We start from the raw sequence: 13,110 nt of genomic DNA, 5'->3' as shown, positions 1-13,110 counted from the left end.
GTTGGTTAGCACTGTTAGTTTCCTCAACATATTGCATGATGAGTACACTAATTCCATCATACGGACTTGCATATTAAAATTCTATTATAGTAAATCTAAAAAATAGTAATTTAATTGTTCTAACTACCTAACTATGTAGATAGATAAAGAAAAGAAAATTTATCTAAATGAAATTTAAAAACACAAAATGCTTGTCATTAACTAATAATTTGTAGCTGGCATCATGACGCTCTCATCTTCATTAATTGTGATAGGGTTCACAAAATCAAGAAGTTGGTTCTCGATTCAAGTAGGTGTTATGATACTTCTGGTCTTCTTCCTGAACAACTCAAATATCTGTTGGTCGTTGTCTCTTTACTCCTAATTTAAATACAGAAATATTAACATAGAAAATAATAAGAATAAGGTAATTATAGCATTATTTTCTACACTTGGATTTGTGTAGTAATAATTTATAACTATTTTTTACTCTTTTCTATTGACTCCAATCCTTCACACAGGCAGGAACTGCATTTGAAATTTTGGCAATTACTTTCCATCAATTTCAAGCATGTTTTAAAGTGAAGGTACTTATAAACTTCCCATAAACTAATTGAGGATCTTATTTTGATAATAATTTAATTTTTGGTTTTATGTATATAAATTAAATTAGTGGTTTTCAAACTTTTATCATACACGGTACACCGTACACTTCAACAAATTTTCAGGGCACACTAACCGTTTTTTAGATGAACAAAATTGTATTATTTTAAATTAATTATAATTTTATAAACATTTAATTAGAAATGTGTAATTTAAGGGCTAACACATATTTATTAATTATAATTACATTGTATTAATAATTAGTTATTAAATTTATTTACAAAAAAAAAGTGTAGTTTATACTTAGGTACATATTATAATGAGAAATGTGTGCCTGATGGGCTTTAAAAATATTTTTAATTTTTCTCGTTTTTTTTTATATATATTCGTAAGTGCTAAAAACCTTGGTTCACAATGATATAATTAAAAAAAAATAGTCAGTGCGGTTATAGATATTATTATTGAAAGCATTTATTTACTTAAATAGTTAAATCGCAATTCAATGCAATCGGTAATTTATGGAAAAACCGCGATGATAACACCAGTGTGTCGTGGCACCCAGTTTGAAAACCACTGTATTAAACTAATAAAAGACAAATAACATAACAAATACCTCAGTTTATATTTTGAAGTTGTTAAATTTTAACTGCTTCTTGATACTCTGTGCAAAAGTAGTAATAAAACTATAGTTTATAAAGCGTTTAGCGTAATAAAGAATAATAAATAATTATGAAAACTACCAACTAGAAAAACTAAAAAGTAGAACTACGGAACATTGATAACAAGCGAAAAACCGCCATACCGAATCGATGTCAGCTGTGGTCTTAATGGTCTTATCATAATTCTTATCATTGTAACGTTAGTAACTGACTTAGTTCATGTGAAAAATATTTCGTTCCATAATCAAATATCCCGAGTAGTTCAAGAATTTGCGTTTCGAATGTCGTTCGACCACGATTAAAGATATAATGGTTGCCAAGCTAGATCCAATTATCGTCTCCATAATGACTCATCATAAATTGATAAAAACAATTTTGTGGCTCTCGTAGATTGCGCAGAGGAATATTTATATACTTTGGTACCATATCATATCCATAGACTTATAATGGAAATAGACGGAACATTTGCTTCAAAGACGGAGAGACGTGGACGTGCCAAACAAAAGTTTTAACAGCGTCCGATCTTTGGAACATCCCAAAAACACGTCCAGTTCACGGCCATCGGTTACCAATATCCATTTAAACATCAGTGTAGCCACTTTTAATAATACAATATGAAAATAACTTATTTTCAGTTATCAAATTATTATCAATACCTAATATGGAAAATGAAATAATTAATAAATATCTTGAGGAAATACCCTGGACTAAGATATCTTAGTCCATGGGAAATACTAAATAAATTTATTGTTATTTTGTCATTATAAATATTACCTATCCTTCAATATCTTTAAGTTGGTATTACTTTACAATTTACATATTAGTATAATATTATGATTATTTTTTTCAATATAACATAGTTTTCGGACCCCTGGTTTTTTTTAAATCGTAACGGTCGCCGAAGGCCAAAATAAACTGGTCGAGTTATACTTGCCCGCGTTGACATGCCTAAAGTTTCATCGATTTTATTTTCATAAATCTATGATTGTATAGTATCGAAATTCACAAAATATATTCGAATCTGCACCCTAAAAAAATTAAATCACTTTTCCCACGATCAATTTCAATTTCCATGTGATTTTTCTTATAATACAGCCCGTCAGGCAACCATTATAGTATTTTGAGACTTTCATCCTGCGTATGACCAAAAAAAAAAAAAAACAAACAAACAAAAAACGAGTGCACTTTACGGCGTGGTAACATAGTGAAGGTCCGGCATTCAAGTTACGAACGAACACTAGAGGTGGCGTATTTAAGGGAGGCGATAGTGGCAATCACCCCCACCACCTCCCCGAGAATTTTTAGACCAAGAAAATTTTATTTAAGTAATGGGGATTTTAAACAAAATTATGAAAAATTATATCAGTGATAACAAAAATATAAAAATGTTCATACATTTTTGTTCGGGGTACATATGTCGTCATGCTCACTCGACACACTACATCACGTAGACCACTAAGCAACTAAATCCACCTGAGTCATTAAGTCTAACCGTTTATCAAAAAGGATCATCTGATAACTGTTATTATCTATGATAAATTGATAACTGACACAATATAATTTTGTTTTTGTGGTTTTTTTCTTATTCAATGCTATAATAATTAATTAGTAGATCATTTGTTAATTGTTAAGTATTGCTTTCTAGTTTATTTTTGATCATTATTTGTATCTCAACTCTCAGTGCGATAATATTAAGCAAAGAAAATGCAGACTGCATTGATAACAGTAATACTGATAGTAGAAATAAAAAAGTTGGAGTCCACCAAGAAGTTAGTAACGTTTTTTTTACAAAGATACAGTATATAACATTATATTTTTATTATAATTTTTTATTTAATTATCTTTAATTGCATAAATAAAAATAACAGGACAGAAAATGCCCCATAAAGCCATAAGTGAGTTTTCTTACAGGATTAAAAATATTCAAGCACGTTATTTTAGTAAAATGGCTTTTCTCAACATTGTAGGTTTATACCATGGTTTCGGGAAAAGTATTTTATACATAATATTATGCCGGCAATAGTTGCTGTAAGCACTGTTGCCACGTCATTGAACGGAGCGGGTCGGGGGGAACTCTTGCATGGCCACGTCACCTATCACAAGTAAATGATGGTGGGGAGAGTCGGGAGTGTATTGAGGCATTCGAACAAAGAGTAGTCTTGTACACGTATTGTAGAGAAGTGCACTAGTGTCTACCGTACGGTTGTAGTTTCACATCTAATACTGTGAGGTCACGGCAAGAGCGGCGTCACCTCCACTGTAGAATTTTGCACCATATCGGATTTTTTCTCATCATTCAATTATTTGATGCTAGAAAACTTTTTAGGCTAAAAATTTTTCTGGTGTCGAGAATGATGAGCAAAAATCTGAAATAGTGCAACGTTCTAGAGCGGGGGTGGGCCGTTTTTACCGAACCTTCTGCCGCACACGAGGATTTCTATTGAATCTCGAAGATTGTCATCGATGGATAGCGAATGCGTTAACGTCAGTGGAAGTACATTGAGCGGCGTTGGTAACAGCTTGGACTTGCATCGGCTTCCATGGATTTCATCATGTGGTTTTTAGGTGTTGACGAAACCACCTAACAAAGGACGATCTGCAACAGGTATGTTTGCTGCGACAAAGCCGCGTTTTTTCACCTCTCGATAATGTTAAAATTACGTAGGAATGGCAATCACTCGTCATCGATGGGAGCGGGTCACGGGACCTCTCATACATCCACGTCACTGATCACAAGCGAGTAGTGGTGGGGGAAAGCAAGATCGTACTGCATACCTAAGAATTTAAGGTTAGCGTCTACTGTACAATCACTTATGATGTCGGTGACGTCGCGGCAAGAGCGGCGTTCACCTCCACTGTAGAATTTTGCACCATATCGGATTTTTGCTCATCATTCAATTATTTGATACTAGACAACTTTTTAGGCTAAAAATTTCTCGGGTGTCGAGAATGATGAGCAAAAATCTGAAATAGTACAACGTTCTAGAGCGGGGGTGTGCCGTTTTTACCGAACTTTCTGCCGCACACGAAGATTTCCATAACATCTCAAAGATTGTCATCAATGGATAACGAATGCGTTAGAAGAAGTATATTGAGAGGTGTTGGTTACAGCTTGGACTTCAGATGCATCGGCTTCCATGGATTTCATCATGTGGTTTTTGGGAGTTGGCAGCACTGCCTAACAAACAAAGGACTAACAGCATCAGGTATGTTTGCTGTGATAAGCCTCGTTTTTTCACCTCTCAATAATATTAAAATTACATAGGAATGGCAATCACTCATCATCAATCTGAGCAGGTCACAGGACCTCTCAAACAGCCACATCACTGATAACGAACGAGCAGTGGTGGGGGGAAGCAAGATCGTACTGCACACCTAAGAGTTTAAGGTTAGCGTCTACTGTAAGATCACTTATGATGTCGGTGACGTCGCGGCAAGAGCGGCGTTCACCTCCACTGTAGAATTTTGCACCATATCGGGTTTTTGCTCATCATTCAATTATTTGATACTAGGCAACTTTTTAGGCTAAAAATTTCTCTGGTGTCGAGAATGATGAACAAAAATCTGAAATAATGCAACGTTCTAGAGAGGGGGTGGGCAGTTTTTACCGAACCTTCTGCCGGACCCGAATGATTTCTACTGCTTATCAACAATTATTGGTAATTGGATTTGAGTATGGCAGCTTTGGCGGACGTACATCGAGCAGCATCGGCAACAGCTTGAACTACGGATGCATAGGCTTTCATTGATTTCATCAGGTGATTGCTGAGCGTATGGCAGTACTACAACCAATGGACTATGAAAGGAAGGAGGTACGTTTGCTGCAGCTAGCGAAGAGGAACGACGAAACGTCTCTACCTAGTCACTAATAGAAAAGGGTCTCCAGTTCTCTCTCCGAGTTAAGTTAAGTCGCATGCGAACGGTGGTGAAAAACAAGTTAACCACCAATATTATAATCTGAGGTTACTGTCTACTGTACAATTATGTAAAATAACAGTGGCGTCGCGGCAAGAGCGGCGTTCACCTCCACTGTAGAATTTTGCACTATATCGGATTTTTGCTCATCATTCAATTATTTGATACTAGGCAACTTTTTAGGCTAAAAATTTCTCTGGTATCGAGAATGATGAACAAAAATCTGAAATAGTGCAACGTTCTAGAGAGGGGGTGGGCAGTTTTTACCGAACCTTCTGCCGGACCCGAATGATTTCTACTGCTTATCAACAATTATTGGTAATTGGATTTGAGTATGGCAGCTTTGGCGGACGTACATCGAGCAGCATTGGCAACAGCTTGAACTACGGATGCATAGGCTTTCATTGATTTCATCAGGTGATTGCTGAGCGTATGGCAGTACTACAGCCAATGGACTATGAAAGGAAGGAGATACGTTTGCTGCAGCTAGCGAAGAGGAACGACGAAACGTCTCTACCTAGTCACTAATAGAAAAGGGTCTCCAGATCTCTCGCCGAGTTAAGTTAAGTCGCATGCGAACGGTGGTGAAAAACAAGTTAACCACCAATATTATAATCTGAGGTTACTGTCTACTGTACAATTATGTAAAATAACAGTGGCGTCGCGGCAAGAGCGGCGTTCACCTCCACTGTAGAATTTTGCACTATATCGGATTTTTGCTCATCATTCAATTATTTGATACTAGGCAACTTTTTAGGCTAAAAATTTCTCTGGTGTCGAGAATGATGAACAAAAATCTGAAATAGTGCAACGTTCTAGAGAGGGTGTGGGCTGTTTTTACCGAACCGAATGATTTCCATTGCATCTCGACAATTGACGGAAATGGAAATCAAATAGGTACAACAGTGTTCGCAAAAATAGTTAATCAGGAGCAACGGTCACTATCCTGCTGGTTTTACTGTGGCCATAAACATAATTCTGAGCTTGGAAACAACTGGACTAGGTGTAAAATAAATGGAGTTTTGTGAACTCCGTGTGCTGATTATGTATAGTATATATATATATATTTATATATATATATATATTATGATAAAATATAATAGGTATACAAAAAGAAACTAATCTGTTCTCTTTTATATAGTTGCATATTTATTATTGTCGTATAAAATTAAATTAATCAAATATTTGTTAATTTATTGTGATAACAAATAGGTATTTAGTTATTTTTGATTTAATACATTTTATTTCAGACCTTTTTTTTAAATTTTAATTAAGATTTTCAGTACCTATACAATATCACATTACGATAACATAATATTAAAATAAAAAAATGTTCTTGCTCTTTTTTGTAACTTTTATTTTCATTTATTATTGTCATTCTGTGAAATTAATGTAAATCAATCTTATGATTGTTAATTATTATTACCCACAGATCAAATATTACTAATTCCTAATCTAAGACATTAATAGTTACTTACTTATAGATTTATTTTTAAGTTATTGTGCTATATTTTAATGCATTTTATTCATTTTTTTTTTCTATTTAATTATGATTTTTGCAATGCCAGAAATGAATATTTTGTATTTTGTATAAATGTATTGATGTATCACATCTTGATTTAAAACAAAAAATAATTTTCTATTATATCAATATACGTTTTATTTATTATTATCATCGTATGAAATTAAATTACACCGATAATTCTTAACTGTGATTCCCTACTAATTAATCAATACCATTACCTATTTCATTACTAGTTACCCATCTATAGTTTTATTTTTTATTATGTGAACGATATAATTATGCATTTTATTCATTTTTTTGTTTCATTTTAACTGTGATTTATGGGAAAATGCTAAAGAATATTTTATTAGAATGTACCTATAGAAATCATATTTTTATCTTAGTAAATTACATTTATTATTGTCATTGTATGAAATAGAATTAGTTTAATATATTTGTTAATTATGAATAAATAATAATAATACCAAATAATAGCAACTTAGATATTATTTTTAATTTAGCGTTCATTAATAGAATGTATTCTTTTCTTTAATTTTAAATTGTAATTATAATTTTCTAAAAGTCAATAACAATCTTTTGAAAAATGTATAGAAATCTGTTACAAACATCTACTAGTATAATCTTAACAACTGAATATGTATTCATATTTTGTATAGCTACTTTTATTTTTAAGTTTTAAACATGTTACATTGACAGTGTATACTTATTAGTTAGGCATCAATAAAATGAGTGATAGAACCGCACTACCTGCAGTAGTGGTTTTAGCTTTTTTAGCTGCTGTAACTATCACTCACATAGTTACTTAGCATAGGTACTGTTCAAACAATAAAAAATTATTACTTACATTTTTTAAGATTTATTGTTGTCAGATTCTATATTCTTAGAATTACTATTTGTCTGATGTATTGATGTATTGAAAATGGAAAAACTTTAGGTACCTAGGTATACAGGGTGATTTTTTTATCGAAGAACACTCATACTCATACACTCATACTTTTTTAAATAATGAGTGTTCTTCGATAAAAAAATCACCCTGTATACAGAGGGCAAGAATCCAATTGGGAACTGTCCAGTGTCCATATTGTCAATAACTTTTTTATTGTAAATAGGGCAGAGGACTTCTAACATTTGCATATTTGTTTTGTGTAAACATATGTATTTTTATAAGGCCAACTAGATACAAATTTTGTATTAAACAAATTCAAATCTGTAATGTTAGATATTTTGGTGTTTTTCCTTTTTGAGGCAAATTTAAGCGTATTATTGATTTTCCAAGGCTAATTTGATATTTCTATATTTTTTCTCATTGTTTTATTAACATTTAGTACCAGAATTTTAATATCTGAAATCAGTTCCTTATTTTCATATTCATAAATGCATATATATATTATTATTATTTATTACCTATTTCATTTAATATTTTTCTAGATGTATTATTGTACGTGTATGACATGAACTTTCTTGAGATGTTAAAATTCTGATTTTTTCTTTGTTTTACTAAACACATTAAATCGTATAGAACCTTGATAGTTGTAGTACCTTAAATTATCAGAAATTTAACACAGGTTATTCAACTATTGCAATTATGACAAATTTTTTAATTGTACAAAAGTTTCAGAAATTATTTTAAGAACCACAAGAATATGAGAATTTATTATTTTATTTAGAGTAAATTATATGTAATATAGGTTAGTCATACTATCAATCCTGATATACCTAATGACTAGAAATTATTTTTATTTAAAATTATGTGGTCATATTACATTATAACAGAATAATAATGTACCCATAGTAACATGACGTATTATAACGTGATACAATATTTTGTACAATGTTCCATATTATTATCAATAAAATAAATGATAATAATCAAGGGAATCAGATATTATATTTAAGTTGAATAAGTAATAAACAGTAATATTTTTAAAAATGCTTATAATATCGCATATTCACAGAATATATTGTAATATGCATTATAAATAGAGAAGTTCTAGTTTTCTAGTGGTAACTGTGTTATTGAGAAAAGAACAATATAACTATTTACTCAGTATCTCATGCACATTTCAACATTTGTATACTTGTGAATCTTAATTTATTATTATTTTTTTAACTTACTAGTTATTATTATATTTTTATTCATTCATAAAATTACTTCAAATGAATTGAATAATATTTTATGTTTTATGTGTAGCTAATTAATCGTTTCTAACGATTTATTTAATAATTTTAATTTAACATAAGTTAGGCAATTGTGGACCCTAGGTGTAACCTAGGGGGCAAGGAAATTTTTTCTCCCCTATCTTAAATTAAAATTAAATTTACTACTGTTCTGTCTACACTTTTTTGTTAAAACTTGCCTGTAAGTTTTTCATTTTTATTTTTTTACTTTTTGTTTTAATATTTAAATCTATTGTCTGTTGCTAACTAAAAACTATTAATTATATTATATTTATTGGGAGGAGATTAAAGCCCATTATTTTTCATACTTGTCTTATAGTGTTCTAATTTAATTATAAGCAAGAAATTACCCCAGATTCTTGCTAGGTTGTACACGACCGGGTAAAAACAGATACAATATACAAAAAAAATGTGAAATAATTAGTTTGTTGGACTTTTTGTCATTGATTAAACTATTAATAGGTACTAAAGCATATAAATACCTACTCAGAGTTATTAATTTATTGTAATAAAAGCATTTATTTAGACCAAAATGCCTCTTATTAAGTTACTAGGTATGTTAATAATTGTTGTAAGTTTTAAAAAGATATAATTTTTAATTTTATATGCAAAATAGTAACTGATTTTTAACTAAGGTACTTAAGTTCTATTTATTTACAAATTAACTTGTAACTTTATCAAGTTAAAAAAAAGGAAAGTAATGTTAGATTCTGAGCGGAGCGATGTAGGACATTTTACCAAAACAAACAATTGCCAAACTGTGATATTAAATTTTACAAAAGCTATAAGTAACTATATACACATTATTTTATTTATACTAACTCTATGTATTGATTTTATGATAATGCGTTTTTTTTTTTTTTTTTTTTGTGTCTGTCTTCAAGTTTTGAGGCAGTAAAAGTGTTTCGATTCTCGACTTCAGTACCTCGTTCGATCAGAATGTGAATCTAATTGGTACTTTGGGGAGTCAAAAGTAAAAAATTCTCAAATTCTCAAGAGAAATTTAATAATACATTTAAAAAAAAATTAATATACGAGTACTGAATAGTGAAAAGAGTGTTGGGGGCGTAGCCCCCCGAGTTTTTTTTACAATAATTAAGACGTGTACCCATAAAAAGTTTTAGGACTACATCACTGATTAAAGCCGGTAATACAGCTATACCGCATAATATTGTTATTATATATTATTTTGATATAATTTCTTAGATGGTGCGGAAATATATGCACATTTTCACCATAATATATAATAAATAACAAATATCGCTCCATTGTGTGTTTAGCGATTTGTACAGTGTAAGTATAGGAACCTATGCGGTTATATATTTAGGTAAGTTTTTCTTCGAGTATCCTTTGTCAACGGTAAACAAATATTTAACCGTTATCCCATAACCGAGGTTCCTACTTAAATCGTAGGTATTCTGTTTCTTTCCATAATTTATTTAGTTGCCAACGCCTTAACTATAGTATGTTTAAATATGTAGGTATACGAAAATAAAAATAATAAAACGAATAAACCAACTATAAGTAAGTAGTATATATTATAGCCTGTACTACAGTGTTTCCCAACCTTTAGGTTTCGCAATAAAATTGGGTCACTAAATATTTTTGATGTGCCATTGTCATAAACTAATAACAATAGGAAAATAAAAAATTAATTTAGATTCAAAAATAAACTTTACATTTAACAGAATTCAGTGATTTGACGAATTACTATATACCTACTGGAAATAATATAATATCTATATAAATTAATATTTTTGCAGTATTACTTAGTAAGTAGTTTTGACATAGACAGAAATTATTATTTTAACTATTCATAATTTTACGGTGAAGATAATATTAAATTGGTAATAAAAATTTTAAAAAATGACGACCAACTTAGTGATAACAAAGTTATGACTAAGCATTGAAGTAGGCGCGTGGGGCATAAAGTTTAGTGAACATCAAAGGAAACTTAACAACTAACAAGTCAGTATCCAATTAAACTCCACCTCTTCCTCCGAAATTACACTGATTTATTTTAGAGGCGAGGGCGAAGCGAATATCCGGGTCTCCACAAGACAAAAACGATGCAGAACAGATTAAATAAAATTAATTTTAAAAAACACTTAACAGTTAACATTACGTCGTTATATTGTTTTATGTAATCGAAAGTGTTTTTTTTTTTTTTTTTTTTTGTGAATAATTAAAGTGTATTTAAATGCGCATCAAACAATTATTTTGTCTTTAGCAATTATACGCGTTGAATATAGTTTAAGTTTAGGATGTGCAGTGTTCGAGATGTGAGTTTTTAGGGTCGGGAAGACGTTCAAAACAAAAATTCGGCATGATGACAATATAATTGATACTCGTATAGTACTTAGACAATATAACACCAAAAATAAACAAACCGTAAATTAAAAACCGACCACAATAACGAGTTTATTTGCGACGTCGCCGTCGATAACTGTGTTAATCGTTAATGAGTAATGACAATTAATAATTACTAAAAAATCTAACGAAACAAAAAATTAATATTAACGTCGAAAGATATTTCATTTTATCTCAATGACAACCTCCGCCTGTTTTCCAATTATCCCTGCACATAGTGGCCATAGTGCCTGACAGAATGAGGCAAATTTGACATCGCCTCAAATTTATTTTTATACTGTATTGGATATTTACTGAATTAAAATAACCCTCAAAAAAATTATTATATTCTAAGTATACAATATAGCAAAAGAAAATATTTTAAAATTTAATATATACCTACCATAAAAAGTGATTCACAGTCTCACAAAACATGCCCACTCCCATTTTTTCCATTAGATATGAAATGTTGGGAATTATTAATATTCTCGAAGTCCAACTTTTCAAATTCTTAAATATCGCTTTTCTATTCTATTGAGTAATGTCATGTAGACATATATAATCTTCTATTTTACAAACTAAAACCAATAATCGTTTTAGTTTTTACATTAAAAGTGGATAATTTTTTTTTAAATGTTGATATAACTATAGTTAAAAATTCAAAAGAGTATAATATAGTCTAGTAAACTATTGTTTCTCAGTTATTAAAATGTTAATAAATTCTAATAAAAATAATAATAGAAATTATAATCATTAAGAATGGTTTTACAAAAATACAATATTGAATCTAGTATTTATTATACTTGTATTATAACTATTAATATTAATTTAATAGTAATTAATCCTTACAGCTTTTAAATTATCTAAATTATCTTACATATGAGAAGAGAAAAATTGTTTATGTAAATGTAATAAAACCAAATAATTTATTCAAATTTTAATTGGGTTGATATTGTTTCATTCTCTACAACGACGCTTTGCCACTGAAGATGTACAAGGTCACTCGAATTCGTATACCTAGTCAATAGTCATAATTTATAAAAATAAATAGTTTACTCAATAAACATTTTTCCTCTGCAAAATGTATAATAGGCTACAACTGTTAAAAATATTCATAAGTATAAACTTATTTTGTACGACTTTCAACGTGAATCGAAATAGAAACTCATAAAACTATAATGGCATATGCCATATACTTATAATACCTAGACCTAGCATGTTATTTATTGTTATCAGATATTGCGTTGTATTTTCAAGTCGTATTATTTCATCAAATACATCCATCATTTTTATTTTCCCATTAGAATATTAAACAAATAAGTTTCGATACAAAAATTAAAAGTCAAAACTGTTTTTCTGTAATAACGATTACTGCTATAGACGTAGATTATTAGATGAAATATTGTTTTTGCTTTTTATGTTATCATTAAAATTATTCCATTTGTAATTGTAATTGTATAAAATATATTACCGTTGCTGTCTATATACTCTATGCTATAGATTCTATTGGTAAAAAATATTATGGTCATAGGCGTGCGCAGACTTTGACCGCAGGGGGAGGCCTTAAAAAGGTCCGAACTAAAGATTCTTATTTGATGATAATCGATTAATTAATAAAATAATAACTTAATCACATTTATATTTTATTTCTACTATTATTAGATTAAAACTGGCTTTACTTTTTTTTTGTAAAATCTAAAAATGTTCGCTGTCTAGTATAATATACATATCGCTATGCATTTATTAAAGAAAAAGCCAGAGGCCACAGGGGGGCCGTGGCCCACCAGCCCCACCTGTGCGCATGTCTATAATTATGATGGTATCGGTGAAAATCGGAAATATAATTTTTTATGAATTTGATACTGTTTTTATAGAAAATATGCCGTTGTTTGTTTTAAAAAA

At 30.2% G+C, this 13,110-nt stretch overlaps 1 long non-coding RNA gene across 1 annotated transcript; it reads left to right on the top strand.

Moving 5' to 3' along the window:
* Window positions 1-3,344: 3,344 nt before the first annotated feature.
* LOC149058880 (uncharacterized) lies at window positions 3,345-6,932 on the top strand. The gene is made up of 3 exons (XR_016190541.1): window positions 3,345-3,846; window positions 3,907-4,447; window positions 4,507-6,932. It is a non-coding gene; the product is annotated as an uncharacterized LOC149058880 (long non-coding RNA).
* Window positions 6,933-13,110: the final 6,178 nt, after the last annotated feature.

The sequence above is a fragment of the Diuraphis noxia genome, unplaced genomic scaffold, assembly GCF_037042655.1.
Source record: "Diuraphis noxia isolate RWA-SAM2 unplaced genomic scaffold, SU_Dnox_SAM2 contig0002, whole genome shotgun sequence".
NCBI classification, from domain to species: domain Eukaryota; kingdom Metazoa; phylum Arthropoda; class Insecta; order Hemiptera; family Aphididae; genus Diuraphis; species Diuraphis noxia.
Note: the sequence above shows the minus strand (reverse complement) of the source record. Positions and strands in the feature narration are given on the sequence as shown.